The 15,866-nt window shown below is 56.2% G+C and overlaps 1 protein-coding gene across 3 annotated transcripts in view; it reads right to left on the reverse strand.

Annotated features, from left to right (window-relative positions):
* Positions 1-15,866, reverse strand: part of abcc4 (ATP binding cassette subfamily C member 4 (PEL blood group)) — a 742,685-nt gene that overhangs the window by 387,468 nt on the left and 339,351 nt on the right. The gene's annotated exons all lie outside the window — the stretch shown is intronic.

The following is a 15,866-nucleotide window of genomic DNA, read 5'->3' on the forward strand; positions in this document are numbered from 1 at the left end:
GTTCTGCATTGCAAGCCAGCTATTTAGCCCACTGTGCTAAACCAGCCCCTGGTTGCAGAGATTCACACACATCCCGCTGTGATTGCAGCTTCTCCAAAACTAAAACAAAACTAAAAAACACCGACACACTCAAGCTTTTCCTCAAAGCGAAACTAAAAAGCAGAGCCAGAGCTCAGCTCCACCCACACTCTGACATCACTGCAGCCACCTGAGCAGACAAACATTTCTTAAAGTGACATTCCCATGACAATAGGCCTTTTCTCTGATCAGGGAATACATTTGTTTTGGCATCTCACTATATTTGCACCACAAACTGCTGGAAAGTCAAGGCAGGACGTTATGAATATAAATTAAAGAAAAGGACAGAAAATAAAGAGTCAAAGATGGAGAAGGCAACAGGTGCATTGGAGGCAGTCTAAGTCTCGTGACAGAAAAAGAAGAAATAATGTGGGTTTGTACAAAAGTAACTGCAATAGTCCTCATATAGATTGAACAAATCAAATTGTTACGTTAGCCTGGAACAGGGCATTTCAAACTCAAGGGTCGCGGAGCGATCGGTCGTGGCATTCCCAATCATGGGAGAAGCACCCATCGGCCGCAACTGGCTATTCAGAATGCCAGCCATGACCAGTTTAAGTTGAGAATGCCAGCCGCAGCTGGCCTTTAAATGCGAACACTGTAGTCTTCCCACCAGAAGCGGCGGCAGAGAGCAGGGCATGCCCGACACGGACGTTACACGCCTTATAGAACATAGAACATAGAACAATACAGCGCAGTACAGGCCCTTCGGCCCACGATGTTGCACCGAAACAAAAGCCATCTAACCTACACTATACCATTATCATCCATATGTTTATCCAATAAACTTTTAAATGCCCTTAATGTTGGCGAGTTCACTACTGTAGCAGGTAGGGCATTCCACGGCCTCACTACTCTTTGCGTAAAGAACCTACCCCTGACCTCTGTCCTATATCTATTACCCCTCAGTTTAAGGCTATGTCCCCTCGTGCTAGCCATTTCCATCCGCGGGAGAAGGCTCTCACTGTCCACCCTATCTAACCCTCTGATCATTTTGTATGCCTCTATCAAGTCTCCTCTTAACCTTCTTCTCTCTAACGAAAACAACCTCAAGTCCATCAGCCTTTCCTCATAAGATTTTCCCTCCATTCCAGGCAACATCCTGGTAAATCTCCTCTGCACCCGTTCCAAAGCCTCCACGTCCTTCCTATAATGCGGTGACCAGAACTGTACGCAATACTCCAAATGCGGCCGTACCAGAGTTCTGTACAGCTGCAACATGACCTCCTGACTCCGGAACTCAATCCCTCTACCAATAAAGGCCAACACTCCATAGGCCTTCTTCACCACCCTATCAACCTGGGTGGCAACTTTCAGGGATCTATGTACATGGACACCTAGATCCCTCTGCTCATCCACACTTTCAAGAACTTTTCCATTAGCCACATATTCCACATTCCTGTTTTTCCTTCCAAAGTGAATCACCTCACACTTCTCTACATTAAACTCCATTTGCCACCTCTCAGCCCAGCACTGCAGCTTATCTATATCCCTCTGTAACCTGCTACTTCCTTCCTCACTATCGACAACACCACCGACTTTAGTATCGTCTGCAAATTTACTCACCCACCCTTCTGCGCCTTCCTCTAGGTCATTGATAAAAATGACAAACAGCAACGGCCCCAGAACAGATCCTTGTGGTACTCCACTTGTGACAGAACTCCATTCTGAACATTTCCCATCAACCACCACCCTCTGTCTTCTTTCAGCTAGCCAATTTCTGATCCACATCTCTAAATCACCCTCAATCCCCAGCCTCCGTATTTTCTGCAATAGCCTACCGTGGGGAACCTTATCAAACGCTTTGCTGAAATCCATATACACCACATCAACTGCTCTACCCTCGTCTACCTGTTCAGTCACCTTTTCAAAGAACTCGATAAGGTTTGTGAGGCATGACCTACCCTTCACAAAGCCATGCTGACTATCCCTGATCATATTATTCCTATCTAGATGATTATAAATCTTGTCTCTTATAATGCCCTCCAAGACTTTACCCACTACAGACGTGAGGCTCACCGGTCTATAGTTGCCGGGGTTGTCTCTGCTCCCCTTTTTGAACAAAGGGACCACATTTGCTATCCTCCAGTCCTCTGGCACTATTCCTGTATCCAATGATGACATAAAAATCAAAGCCAATGGTCCAGCAATCTCTTCCCTGGCCTCCCAGAGAATCCTAGGATAAATCCCATCAGGCCCCGGGGACTTATCTATTTTCAGCCTGTCCAGAATTGCCAACACCTCTTCCCTACTTACCTCAATGCCATCTAATCTATTTACCTGGAGCTCAGCATTCTCCTCCACAACATTATCTTTTTCCTGAGTGAATACTGACGAAAAATATTCATTTAGTATCTCGCCTATCTCTTCAGACTCTACACACAACTTCCCATCCCTGTCCTTGACTGGTCCTACTCTGTCCCTAGTCATTCGCTTATTCCTGACATACCTATAGAAAGCTTTTGGGTTTTCCTTGATCCTTCCTGCCAAATACTTCTCATGTCCCCTCCTTGCTCGTCTTAGCTCTCTCTTTAGATCCTTCCTCGCTACCTTGTAACTATCCATCGCCCCAACTGAAACTTCACACCTCATCTTCACATAGGCCTCCTTCTTCCTCTTAACAAGAGATTCCACTTCTTTGGTAAACCACGGTTCCCTCGCTTGGCACCTTCCTCCCTGCCTGACCGGTACATACTTATCAAGAACACGCAATAGCTGATCCTTGAACAAGCTCCACTTATCCAGTGTGTCCAAAACTTGCAGCCTACTTCTCCACCTTATCCCCCCCAAGTCACGTCTAATGGCATCATAATTTCCCTTCCCCCAGCTATAACTCTTGCCCTGCGGTGTATACTTATCCCTTTCCATCCTTAACGTAAACGTCACCGAATTGTGGTCACTGTCCCCAAAGTGCTCACCTACCTCCAAATCCAACACCTGGCCTGGTTCATTACCCAAAACCAAATCCAATGTGGCCTCACCTCTTGTTGGCCTGTCAACAAACTGTGTCAGGAAACCCTCCTGCACACACTGAACAAAAAACGACCCATCTAATGTACTCGAACTATATCTTTTCCAGTCAATATTTGGAAAGTTAAAGTCTCCCATAATAACTACCCTGTTACTTTCGCTCATATCCAGGATCATCTTCGCCATCCTTTCCTCTACATCCCTAGAACTATTTGGAGGCCTATAGAAAACTCCCAACAGGGTGACCTCTCCTTTCCTGTTTCTAACCTCAGCCCATACTACCTCGGAAGATGAGTCCCCATCTAGCATCCTCTCCGCCACCGTAATACTGCTCTTGACTAGCAGCGCCACACCTCCCCCTCTTTTGCCTCCTTCCCTGAGCTTACTAAAACACCTAAACCCCGGAACCTGCAACATCCATTCCTGTCCCTGCTCTATCCACGTCTCCGAAATGGCCACAACATCGAAGTCCCAGGTACCAACCCATGCTGCCAGTTCCCCTACCTTATTTCGTATACTCCTGGCATTGAAGTAGACACACTTCAAACCACCTACCTGAACACTGGCCCCCTCCTCCGACGTCAAATCTGAGCTCCTGACCTCTATACTCTCATTCTCCCTTACCCTAAAACTACAATCCAGGTTCCCATGCCCCTGCTGCATTAGTTTAAACCCCCCCAAAGAGCACTAACAAATCTCCCCCCCAGGATATTTGTGCCCCGCAGGTTCAGATGTAGACCATCCTGTCTGTAGAGGTCCCACCTTCCCCAGAAAGCGCCCCAGTTATCCAGAAATCTGAATCCCTCCCTTATAGGTTTGTGCTTTGGGCACAAAATCATGGAGGAGATATTTCTCCATTTCATAGCTGCCAGCAAGCAAGCAATAGGACTGTGTGAAGAACTGAAGATGGGTCATTTTGTAATAAGGAAGTGAAAACCCAAGGCACAAACAGGCCAAAATCTCACAGTTGAATCTGCTGCAGAGAGCTTCTCAGGATTGGATTGGATTGGATTGGATTTGTTTATTGTCCCGTGTACCGAGGTACACTAAAAAGTATTTTTCTGCGAGCAGCTCAACAGATCATTAAATAGATGAAAAGGAAAGAAAAGAAAATACATAATAGTACAACACAACATATACAATGTAACTACATAAGCACTGGCATCGGATGAAGCATACAGGGTGTTGTGTTAATGAGGTCAGTCCATAAGAGGGTCATTTAGGATTCTGGGGCGTCATTCTCCGACCCCCCGCCGGGTCGGAGAATGGCCGTTGGCCGCCGTGAATCCCGCCCCTGCCCCCGCCGAAGTCTCCGAAGGGAGAAAAGTCGGCGGGGCGTTAATGGCGCCGCTGCCGCGGAGAATGTCACGGGTCTGCGCAAGGCAGCCGATTTTCGGCCTGCCGATATTCTCCCTCCCGGATGGGCCGAAGTCCCGTCGACGTGATGACCGTTCACGTCGACGTCAATCAAACCTCCTTTTCATCGGCGTGACCCGGTGCTCCAGGCTCACGCCGACCAGCGAGGAGGTGAGTGACGGCCTGGGGGGTTGGCTCTGGGCAGGAAATGGCGTGGCCGCAGACTGATTGGCGTGAGGAGAGGTGTGTCTCGGCTTGTGTGTGTGTGTGCGGCGGGGGGGGTGGTTAGAGTAGGCTGGGCTCCGGGGGAGTGCCGGGAGGGGGTCCGTGCCGGGGTGGAGGTTGGGGGTTGGGGGGGGGGTCCGTGCCGGGTTGGAGGTTGGGGGTTGGGGGGGTCTGTGCTGGAGTGGAGGTTGGGGGTTGGGGGGGGTCCGTGCTGGGGTGGAGGTTGGGGAGGGGGTCCGTGCCGGGGTGGAGGTTGGGGGTTGGGTCCGTGCTGGGGTGGAGGTTGGGGAGAGGGTCCGTGCTGGGGTGGAGGTTGGGGAGGGGGTCCGTGCTGGGGTGGAGGTTGGGGGGGGTCCGTGCTGGGGTGGAGGTTGGGGAGGGGGTCCGTGCAGGGGTGGAGGTTGGGGGGGGGTCCATGCTGGGGTGGAGGTTGGGGGTTAGGGGGGTCCGTGCTGGGGTGGAGGTTGGGGAGGGGGTCCGTGCCGGGGTGGAGGTTGGGGGGGGGTCCGTGCTGGGGTGGAGGTTGGGGGGGGGTCCGTACGGGGGTGGAGGTTGGGGGGGGATCCGTGCTGTGGTGGAGGTTGGGGGTTGGGGGGGGTCCGTGCTGGGGTGGAGGTTGGGGAGGGGGTCCGTGCCGGGGTGGAGGTTGGGGGGGGGGTCCGTGCTGGGGTGGAGGTTGGGGGTTGGGGGGGGTCCGTGCTGGGGTGGAGGTTGGGGAGGGGGTCCGTGCTGGGGTGGAGGTTGGGGGGGGGTGTCCGTGCTGGGGTGGAGGTTGGGGGTTGGGGGGGGTCCGTGCCGGGGTGGAGGTTGGGGGGGGGGTCCGTGCTGGGGTGGAGGTTGGGGGGGGGGTCCGTGCTGGGGTGGAGGTTGGGGGGGGGGGGGTCCGTGCTGGGGTGGAGGTTGGGGGTTGGGGGGGGTCCGTGCTGGGGTGGAGGTTGGGGGGGGGGGGTCCGTGCTGGGGTGGAGGTTGGGGGTTGGGGGGGGTCCGTGCCGGGGTGGGTGATGGGAGGGCAAATGAGTTGGTCCACCTGGCCAGGTGCCAGCCTCCAACAGTTGGACCCATGCGGTCCATGCCACCTGGCTGGGGGGAGGAGGGGATATGGGCAATGATGACATGTCGTCGTTCCCCTCCCCCCCCCACCAGGCCGTCATGTTTTCAGACCATCCAGCGATGTTGGCCGCCGTGGTGGCAGCCGCTCATGTGTCTGTTGCCATGGATGAGGAGGAGGAGGAGGAGCGTGCCAGAGAGGCGGCGCAGGCTGCCGCAGAGGGGCAGGCGGCAGCCGCCCAGGCTGGAGGGACACCTGACCGACAGGACGAGGAGGGGGAGGAGGACGTCGCGGCCCCACGGCAACGGAGGCACCCGAGGGCGCCCCGTGTGTACCGGCCCCGGCAGTCATACCAGGACCTCACGGACCGGGAATGCAGGAGGAGACTCCGGATGAGCCGGGAAACCGTGGCACACATCTGCCACCTGCTGGCACACCTGTCACCGCGTGGCACTGGCGGGGGACACCCTCTCCCCGTGTCCGTCAAGGTTACGGTGGCCCTGAACTTTTATGCAACGGGGTCATTCCAGGCACCGAGTGGGGACCTGTCCGGCATATCGCAGACATCGGTGCATCCAGGCAGTGACAGATGCCCTTTATGCCATGGCGCACCGCTACATCCGCTTCCCCGTGGACCGGGCCAGCCAAGATGCCTGGGCCGTGGGCTTCTCTGCTGTTGCCGGGTTCCCCATGGTCCAGGGCGCGATGGATGGGATGCACGTCGCGGTGCGGCCACCTGCAGAGAACAGGGCCGTGTTCACTAATAGGAAGGGGACCTATTCGATGAACGTACAGGTGGTCTGCGACCACCGCATGATGATCCTGCACGTCTGCGCCCGTCACCCAGGCAGTGTACACGACTCATTCGTGTTGTCGCGGTCATCCATCCCCGGCATGTACGAGGGACGCCATCTCCGGCTGAGGGGCTGGTTGCTGGGCGACAGGGGCTACCCATTGCGATCGTGGCTGATGACGCCTATACGGAGGCCACGCAATGAGGCGGAGAACCGCTACAATGATGCCCATGTAGCGACAAGGGGAGTGATCGAGAGGTGCTTTGGCGTGCTGAAGATGCGTTTCAGGTGCCTGGACCTCTCTGGGGGCGCCCTCCAGTATCGGTCAGATAGGGTCGGCCGCATCATTGTGGTGTGCTGCGTCCTGCACAACATAGCCCAGCAGAGGGGCGATGTGCCGCAGGCAGAGGAGGGCGGAGTGGAGGAGCAGCAGGAAGAGGCGCAGTCCTCCCCAGATGAGGGGGATGGGGGCAATGGTCAGGGCAGACGGGGTAGACACAGGCGGGTGGCTGTCCACCGTTACCGGCTGGCTCAGCGGGCACGGGACAGACTGATAGACGCCCGCTTCACTGACTAGATGGGCGTGGGAATCGGGTAGTATGGCCACAGACCGCACACCATGGCAACAGCCGACCACCCACACCCCCCACCCATCCACCCACCCAGCACCCTCACCCCCCTCCCCAACCCCACACACCCCACCCGCATGCACACCACCCCCCCCCCCCCCAATTGCCGATCCACCGGCGGCACAACGGGCCGGGCTCACCCAGTTGCGGGTGGACGCGTGTCTATCGCAGGCCATGGAGGATGATGACAACCCGCCTCCGATGAGCTCCTGGCTCTACATCGTTGGACTATGTCTGACCCATGGCCACAGTACCACCATCCACCCGGACCATCCCTGCATGCGGCTGTGACACTGCAGCGCACGGTCCCGTCCTCTGCCCGGGGGATGTTGATGGCGGCCCAGGGGGAAGGGGGCAGACTCACCTGGGGCTGAGGTAAGACCACCCGTCACACACACACTTGCGCTCAACGTACATGACACGCCCGCACACTTTGGACAGAGCACAAAGGCAGCTTCGGTAGGTGTAACATTGACTTTAATAACCAAAGGAGTTCATGCACATGCCCTAGCCCCTAAAACTCATCTGTGCCCTGCACCCGTGCCAACTTACTCAGTGTCTAATTGTTTGGCCTGACTACGTCTACGTGGTTCCCCAGACGGTACAGCAGAACTGGAGGTGGACTCCTGTGATTCCTGCCCTCTGACACTGGATCCCTTTGGCGGCCGTTTCCTGGGGCGTCCTGGCCTAGATGGGCCAGGCTGCGGCCCGGGCGACTGGGATGGCGAGCTGCCAGCCTGTCCTGCCCGTTGCCCACCCGATGCACCTGGGACGGAAGGGGGGGGAGTCCGAGGTGTCGCGGTGTACCGGGACCTCCCCTACAGAGGGAGCCGGGACGGACCACACCACCTCCTCCGCCCTCGGGGTGCCCGATGGCCCCCAGGCCTCTACATGGGTGGGGGATGCGAACGGACTGGCCATCCGACGCGCCCCCGACATCTGGCGCTGCCAGTCCTGGAGGCCCGTGCTGGTATCGACAGGGGTCTGCAGGTTTGCAGCCATGGAGCCCAGGGGGTTGTCAAACCCTGTCTGTGACAGTGCGACGCTGGCTCGCACATGGCCACTGGCGCCGATGCCCTCAGCGATGGCCTGCTGAGACTGGGCCATGGCCTGCTGAGACTGGGCCATGGCCTGCAGAGACTGGGCTATGGCCTGCTGAGACTGGGCCATGGCCTGCTGAGACTGGGCTATGGCGTTGAGCGCCTCTGCCACCTGGCGCTGGCACTGGCTCATGGCCTCCTGTGAGAGGGCAGCCATTTCCTGGGCCACAGACGCCGCCTGCACGGAAGGCCCCAGGCCTCGCAAACCGTTCCCCATGTCTGACACCGTCGCACCCATTGCCTCCACCGCGGACGCCACCCGTGCGGTGTCAGCCTGGGTGGCACGCATGACCGGGACCACTCCCAGCTCCTGGACGCGGGTGGACTCCTCCACCTGCGACCGCAGCCGCCGCAAGCCACCCGTCACCCTATTCGCTCGTCTCCGTGTCGGTGGTTGCATCGGATCTATGTGTGGGTGTGGTAACTGCAGGAACCCGGGATCCATCTGGGCGGCAGATGTTCGCTTGGCCTGGGCTGCCCTCCGACCGCCCGGTCCCTCTGCTGCTCCTACCTCCACCTGCTGTACCGGGACGGCTGTGTTGTGTGCACCAGTGAGTGTACCAGACGCCTCATCACTAAAGTGCCCAACCGTGGTGAGTGTTTCTGCGATGGTGGAGGGTGTTGGTGACAGCAGTGGCGTTGTGTCGTGCTCTTCGTCCCACTCTGACTCCATGGCACTTTGGGGTGGGGGTTCGTCTCCACCCATCCACTCTGAGTCACTGTCCGGTATTTCGTCTTCCCGGGTAGGGGTGTCCTGGGTAGTGCTGTCCCGGGTAGTGCTGTCCCGGGTAGTGCTGTCCCGGGTAGGGGTGTCCTGGGTAGTGCTGTCCCGGGTAGGGGTGTCCTGGGTAGTGGTGTCCCGGGTAGGGGTGTCCTGGGAATGGTGTCCCGGGTAGGGGTGTCCTGGATAGTGGTGTCCTGGGTAGTGGTGTCCTGGCTCGGATGTGACGGGGGCCTGTGGCTGCCCCCCTCATCGCTGGGTGGTCGCTCCCGCACGTGACGGGGGTGTCGTCTCCCTGTTGCTCCAGGTCTCTCCGTCTGCCGTGGTGTGCGAGGGGCATCCTGCGGGCGTCGCATGCTGGAGGGTCCGGGTCTCTCCGTCTGCCGTGGTGTGCGAGGGGCATCCTGCGGGCGTCGCATACTGGAGGGTCCGGGTCTCTCCGTCTCCCGTGGTGTGCGAGGGGCATCCTGCGGGCGTTGCATGCTGGAGGGTCCGGGTCTCTCCGTCTCCCGTGGTGTGCGAGGGGCATCCTGCGGGCGTCGCATGCTGGAGGGTGCGGGTCTCTCCGTCTCCTGTGGTCTCCGAGGGGCATCCTGCCGGCGGTGTGCATCTGCGGGGATGGGTGCCTGGACGTTTGGTCCTGCGATACACAATGAAGCATGCATGGTTAGACATCAGGCAGTGATCAGGTGATACGGGGGAGGGGGATATAGGGAGGGGGGATATGGGGACGGGCTGTTGATGGCTCACTTGCTCGTGGGCCCCCGACCTCTGCATCAGCAACCTCCCGGTCCTCAGGTCCGCCAGCCAGTTCCAGGGCCCTTTCCTCGTGTACGGTCAGTGGCCTCTCATCAGCGGGCCCTCCTCCAGTCCTCACATGCTCCCTATTGTTGTGTACGCGCTTCTCCTGTGGGGGGGGGGGGGGGTGGTGGCAGGGGTAAAAGGCACAGTGTTAGGCAGGTATATGAATGCATGCCATCGGTTGCGCGTGCATTGCAGAGGTTAAGGTTAGGGCTGGATTCACTTGGGGATATGGGGGATGGGGGGATATGGGGGTGGGGGGATATGGGGGAGGGGGGATATGGGGGAGGGGGGATATGGGGAGGGGGGATATGGGGAGGGGGGATATGGGGGAGGGGGGATATGGGGGAGGGGGGATATGGGGGAGGGGGGATATGGGGGAGGGGGGATATGGGGGAGGGGGGATATGGGGAGGGGGGAAATGGGGGAGGGGGGATATGGGGGAGGGGGGATATGGGGGGATATGGGGGAGGGGGGATATGGGGGAGGGGGATATGGGGGAGAGGGGATATGGGGGAGGGGGATATGGGGGAGGGGGGATATGGGGGGGATATGGGGGGATATGGGTGAGGGGGGATATGGGGGAGGGGGATATGGGGGAGGGGGGATATGGGGGAGGGGGGATATGGGGGGGTATATGGGGGAGGGGGGATATGGGGGAGGGGGGATATGGGGGAGGGGGGATATGGGGGAGGGGGGATATGGGGAGGGGGGATATGGGGGAGGGGGGATATGGGGGGGGATATGGGGGAGGGGGGATATGGGGGAGGGGGGATATGGGGAGGGGGGGTATGGGGAGGGGGGATATGGGGGAGGGGGATATGGGGGAGGGGGGGATATGGGGGAGGGGGGATATGGGGGGATATGGGGGAGGGGGGATATGGGGGAAGGGGGATATGGGGGAGGGGGGATATGGGGGAGGGGGGATATGGGGGAGGGGGGATATGGGGGAGGGGGGATATGGGGGAGGGGGGATATGGGGGGGATATGGGATATGGGGGGGATATGGGGGAGGGGGGATATGGGGAGGGGGGATATGGGGGAGGGGGGATATGGGGGGAGGGGGGATATGGGGGAGGGGGGATATGGGGAGGGGGATATGGGGGAGGGGGGATATGGGGGAGGGGGGATATGGGGGAGGGGGGATATGGGGGGATATGGGGGAGGGGGGATATGGGGGGATATGGGGGAGGGGGGATATGGGGAGGGGGGATATGGGGGAGGGGGATATGGGGGGATATGGGGGAGGGGGGATATGGGGGAGGGGGATATGGGGGAGGGGGATATGGGGGAGGGGGATATGGGGGGGATATGGGGGGGATATGGGGGAGGGGGGATATGGGGGAGGGGGGATATGGGGGAGGGGGGATATGGGGGAGGGGGGATATGGGGGAGGGGGGATATGGGGGAGGGGTGGATATGGGGTAGGGGGTATATGGGGGAGGGGGATATGGGGGAGGGGGGGATATGGGGGAGGGGGGGATATGGGGGAGGGGGGATATGGGGGAGGGGGGATATGGGGGAGGCTCACCCTGCCTGCTCTGACGAGGTTGTTCACCTTCTTGTGGCACTGGGTGCCTGTCCGTGGTGTCAGGGCCACAGCGGTGACGGCCTCTGCCACTTCCCTCCACAGACGCCGGCTGTGGCGTGGGGCAACTCTGCGGCCGTGCCCGGGATACAGGGCGTCCCTCCTCTGCTCCACCGCGTCCAGGAGCGCCTCCACATCGCGTGACTCGAACCTCGGGGCTGAGCGACGGCCAGCCATCAAGTCGGGTGTTGCGGTCGGCTGTTCCGGTCGGGTGGGGGGGAGCTGCGCGGCCTTATGAGCCGTCACGCCGTGCAGCGCGTATGACGCTGCACGGCGTGAACCACTGCGCAAGCGCGGATCCCGTTACGTCGCTGCTAGCCCATTTCGGGCCGCAGACTATCGGCCCATTTTTATGACGTGACGCAAGTGGGATTTGCGCCGTTTTTTGCGCCGATCGGCGGACTTTCCGCCGATAATGGAGAATTTCGCCCCCGTTGACAGTGGGGAAGAAGTTGTTTTTGAGTCTGTTCGTGCGTGTTCTCAGACTTCTGTATCTCCTGCCCGATGGAAGAAGTTGGAAGAGTGAGTAAGCCGGGTGGGAGGGATCTTTCATTATGGTGTTCGCTTTCCCCAGGCAGCGGAAGGTGTAGATGGAGTCAATGGATGGGAGGCAGGTTTGTGTGATGGACTGGGCGGTGTTCACGACTCTCTAAGGTTTCTTGCGGTCCTGGGCCGAGCAATTGCCATAACAGGCTGTGATGCAGCCCAATAGGATGCTTTCTATGGTGCATCTGTAAAAGATGGTAAGGGTTAATGTGGACATGCCGAATTTCCTTAGTTTCCTGAGGAAATTTTGGCACTGTTGTGCTTTCTTGGTGGTAGCGTCGACGTGGGTGGACCAGGACAGATTTTTGGAGATGTACACCCCTAGGAATTTGAAACTGCTAACCATCTCCACCTCGGCCCTGTTGATGCTGACAGGGGTGTGTACAGTGCTTTGCTTCCTGAAGTCAATGACCAGCTCTTTAGTTTTGCTGGCATTGAGGGAGAGATTGTTGTCGCTGCACCACTCCACTAGGTTCTCTATCTCCCGCCTGTATTCTGACTCGTCGTTATTCGAGATCCGGCCCACTATGGTCGTATCGTCAGCAAACTTGTAGGAGAGTTCATGGCAGCACAAAGCTGCGCTGGTGTGAGCTGTATTCACAGCTCCAGGGCCTATGGTGAACAACTCATTGAGAAGAAACTGAAATGGAGAACAAAGCAGTAGAAAGATGATTGCTTGCGGTATGACACTTAATTTTGCCAATGCAAATCAGGATGCAAAGCCCATGTGTGTTATATGCAGGGAAGTGCTTGCACATGAAAGTTTAAAACCCTCAAAACTTCAACGGCATGCGAGTTCAAGGACAAACCTCTTGACTTTTTTTCAAAAGATGCATGGAAAACTTAAATCGTTAGCTGAAGCCCTTAACAGAAATATAACACTGAATGACAAAGCAAGTGAGATATTGAGGATCAAGCAGGCTCACCTGTCGCATTAAAGGTAAGTGAAAATGGTGTGTCGCGAAGGTCGGCCGGCGTGGGCCGCGAAGGTCGGCCTGCGGGGGCCGCGAAGGTCGGTCGGCGGGGGCAGCGAAGGTCGGCCGGCGGGGGCAGCGAAGGTCGGCCGGCGGGGGCAGCGAAGGTCGGCCGGCGGGGGCAGCGAAGGTCGGCCGGCGGGGGCAGCGAAGGTCGGCCGGCGGGGGCAGCGAAGGTCGGCCGGCGGGGGCAGCGAAGGTCAGCCGGCGGGGGCAGCGGAGGTCGGCCGGCGGGGGCAGCGAAGGTCGGCCGGCGGGGGCAGCGAAGGTCGGCCGGCGGGGGCAGCGAAGGTCGGCCGGCGGGGGCAGCTAAGGTCGGCCGGCGGGGGCAGCGAAGGTCGGCCGGCGGGGGCAGCGGAGGTCGGCCGGCAGGGGCAGCGGAGGTCGGCCGGCGCTGGCAGCGAAGGTCGGCTGGTGGGGGCAGCGAAGGTCGGCCAGCGTGGGCAGCGAAGGTCGGCCAGCGTGGGCAGCGGAGGTCGGCCGGCACGGGCAGCGAAGGTCGGCCGGCGGGGGCAGCGAAGGTCGGCCGGTGGTATATTCCCTTGAGTAAAAGACTATGAGAAGGAATTGTCAACTGTAGCTAAATTAAGGGTGATATCAAATTGAATGAAAAAGCATACAATGCTGCAAAGACTGGTGGTAGGCCAGAGGATTGGAAAAACTTTAGAAACCAGCAAAGGATTACTAAAACAATACTTAAGAGGGAGAAATTAGAGTGCGAGAGAAAACTACCAAGAAATTCAGAGAAAGCTAAGAGTGTATAAAATGATAAAGATTAGCTGAAGCCAGCTTTGGCCTCTTCGAGGGCATGACTCAGGAATTAATAATAGAAAACAAGGAAATGGCAGACACTTTCAACATGTATTTTGTATCTGTCCTTACAAAACACACCAAAAGCATCCGATTAGTAAAAAAAAATCAAATGCCACAAAGGAGGGAGGAAAATGAAATAATAACAATCCAAGAGAAAAAGTACTTGGAAAACTATTGGGACTAAGGGTTGACATGATGGCCTGCATCCTAGTGTCCTAAAACAAGTGGCTGCAGTGGTAGTGGATGCATCGGTTGTAATCTCCCGAACTGGAGAGATTCTGCAAAGGTCCCAGCAAGTCCTTGCAGAGAGGTTTGCTAGTGCTATTTGGGAGGGTTTAAACTAACTTGGCAGGGGTCTTGGATCCTCAGAGAAGATTCAGCGAGGATAGGTGCACAGCCAAAATGAGAGGAGACATCAAGTGAGTCAGGAAGGCATAGAATGTCTGGACCAGTTAAGTCACAAGGGAGTTTGGCAAGATTGGATGGTATTTATTTTAATGCGAGGAATCTGACAAACAAGATGATGAATTGAGGGCACAAATTAAAATATGGGGATATGATGTCATTGCTTTCTTTGCGACATGGTTGAGAGGTTTGACAAAGAGTCATCAGACTCGAAACGTTGGCTCTTTTCTCTCCCTACAGATGCTGCCAGACCTGCTGAGATTTTCCAGCATTTTCTCTTTCGTGGTTGAGAGAGGGGCAGGATTGGAAGCTCAATATTCCAGGATACAGGATCTTCAGTCGAGATAGGGAAGGAGGTAAAAAGGAGAGGGTGTCGCAATTTTGATCAGGGAATCCATTACAGCAGTAAGGAGGGACGACATCTTAGAAGGTTCTTCAACCGAAGCCATATGGGTAGTACTTAAAAACGAACAAGGGGCAATCATATTGCTGGGAGTGTTCTATAGGCCCCCTAACAGTCCGAGAGAAATAGAAGAGAAGAAATGCAGCCAAATTTCACAGAAGTGTAAAAGTAATAGGGTAATGATTGTGGCGATTTCAACTTTCCCAATGTTAACTGGGGTAACCATAGTACGAAATGTTTAGAGGGGGGGGGGATTCTTAAAATGCATCCCGGAGAACATTTTAAGCCGAAACGTAGAAGGACCTACAAGAGGGGGGCTGGTCCTGGATTTAATTCTCGGTAACAAAGCTGGGCAAGTGGTTGAATTATCAATGGGGGAGCATTTTGCAGACAGCGATTATAACTCAGTTAGATTGAAGATTGTTATGGAAAGGACAAGGATGGGCCTGAGATCAAAGTTGTTATGGGCCAGGGTTTAGAGAACCCCAAAGTGTATCATGGAGTTCACCTGACCCACAACTTTTAATAGATTGTGGTATGGGGAGCACACGGCCCACTCTACAGGGTGGTACAGCAGAAATGGAAAAAGTATTTTTTAAAGCAAAAAAATGAACTCAAGTTAACCTTTTTAAAACATACAGTAAACATCTTAGCAACCATTAATTCAAATACAACCCCCAAAGAATACAACACTAAGTAATGCATACGCTGTCCCTTTAACATCCAGAAGACTTACAAAAAACATAACCTTTAACAGAAGCACACCAGGTTGAAGTCGCTACTCAGAACATTTGTAATTCTGAATTCACCAAATGATCAAGAGATAGTCTTTTCATGGCAGAGAGAACAGCAGTGCACCTGCTTGGGCTAAATCGCTGGCTTTGAAAGCAGACTAAGGCAGGCCAGCAGCATGGTTCAATTCCCGTAACAGCCTCCCCGAACAGGCGCCGGAATGTGGCGACTAGGGGCTTTTCACAGTAACTTCATTGAAGCCTACTTGTGACAATAAGCGATTTTCATTTCATTTCATTTCATTTGTCTGGCTTCAGCTCCAACACTGAAATCGAAACCAAAAAGACACAGATAAACAAAGAACCAAATAAACACAGGCACACCCAAGCTTTTCTCAAAGTGAAACTGAAAAACAGAGCCAGAGCTCAGATCCATCTGACATCCACTCTGACATCACTGCGGTAACATGAGCAGCCAAACATTTCTTAAAGTGACATTCTCATGACAAAGTTCTAAACTGAGGGAAGGCCGATTTTAATAAGATCAGATATGATTTGGCCAGAGTGGACTGGGAGCAGACATAGAACATAGAAAATACAGCACAGAACAGGCCCTTCGGCCCACGATGTTGTGCCGAACCTTTGTCCTAGATTAATCATAGATTATCATTGAATTTACAGGG

Source organism: Scyliorhinus torazame, chromosome 15, assembly GCF_047496885.1.
Source record: "Scyliorhinus torazame isolate Kashiwa2021f chromosome 15, sScyTor2.1, whole genome shotgun sequence".
Lineage (NCBI taxonomy): Eukaryota > Metazoa > Chordata > Chondrichthyes > Carcharhiniformes > Scyliorhinidae > Scyliorhinus > Scyliorhinus torazame.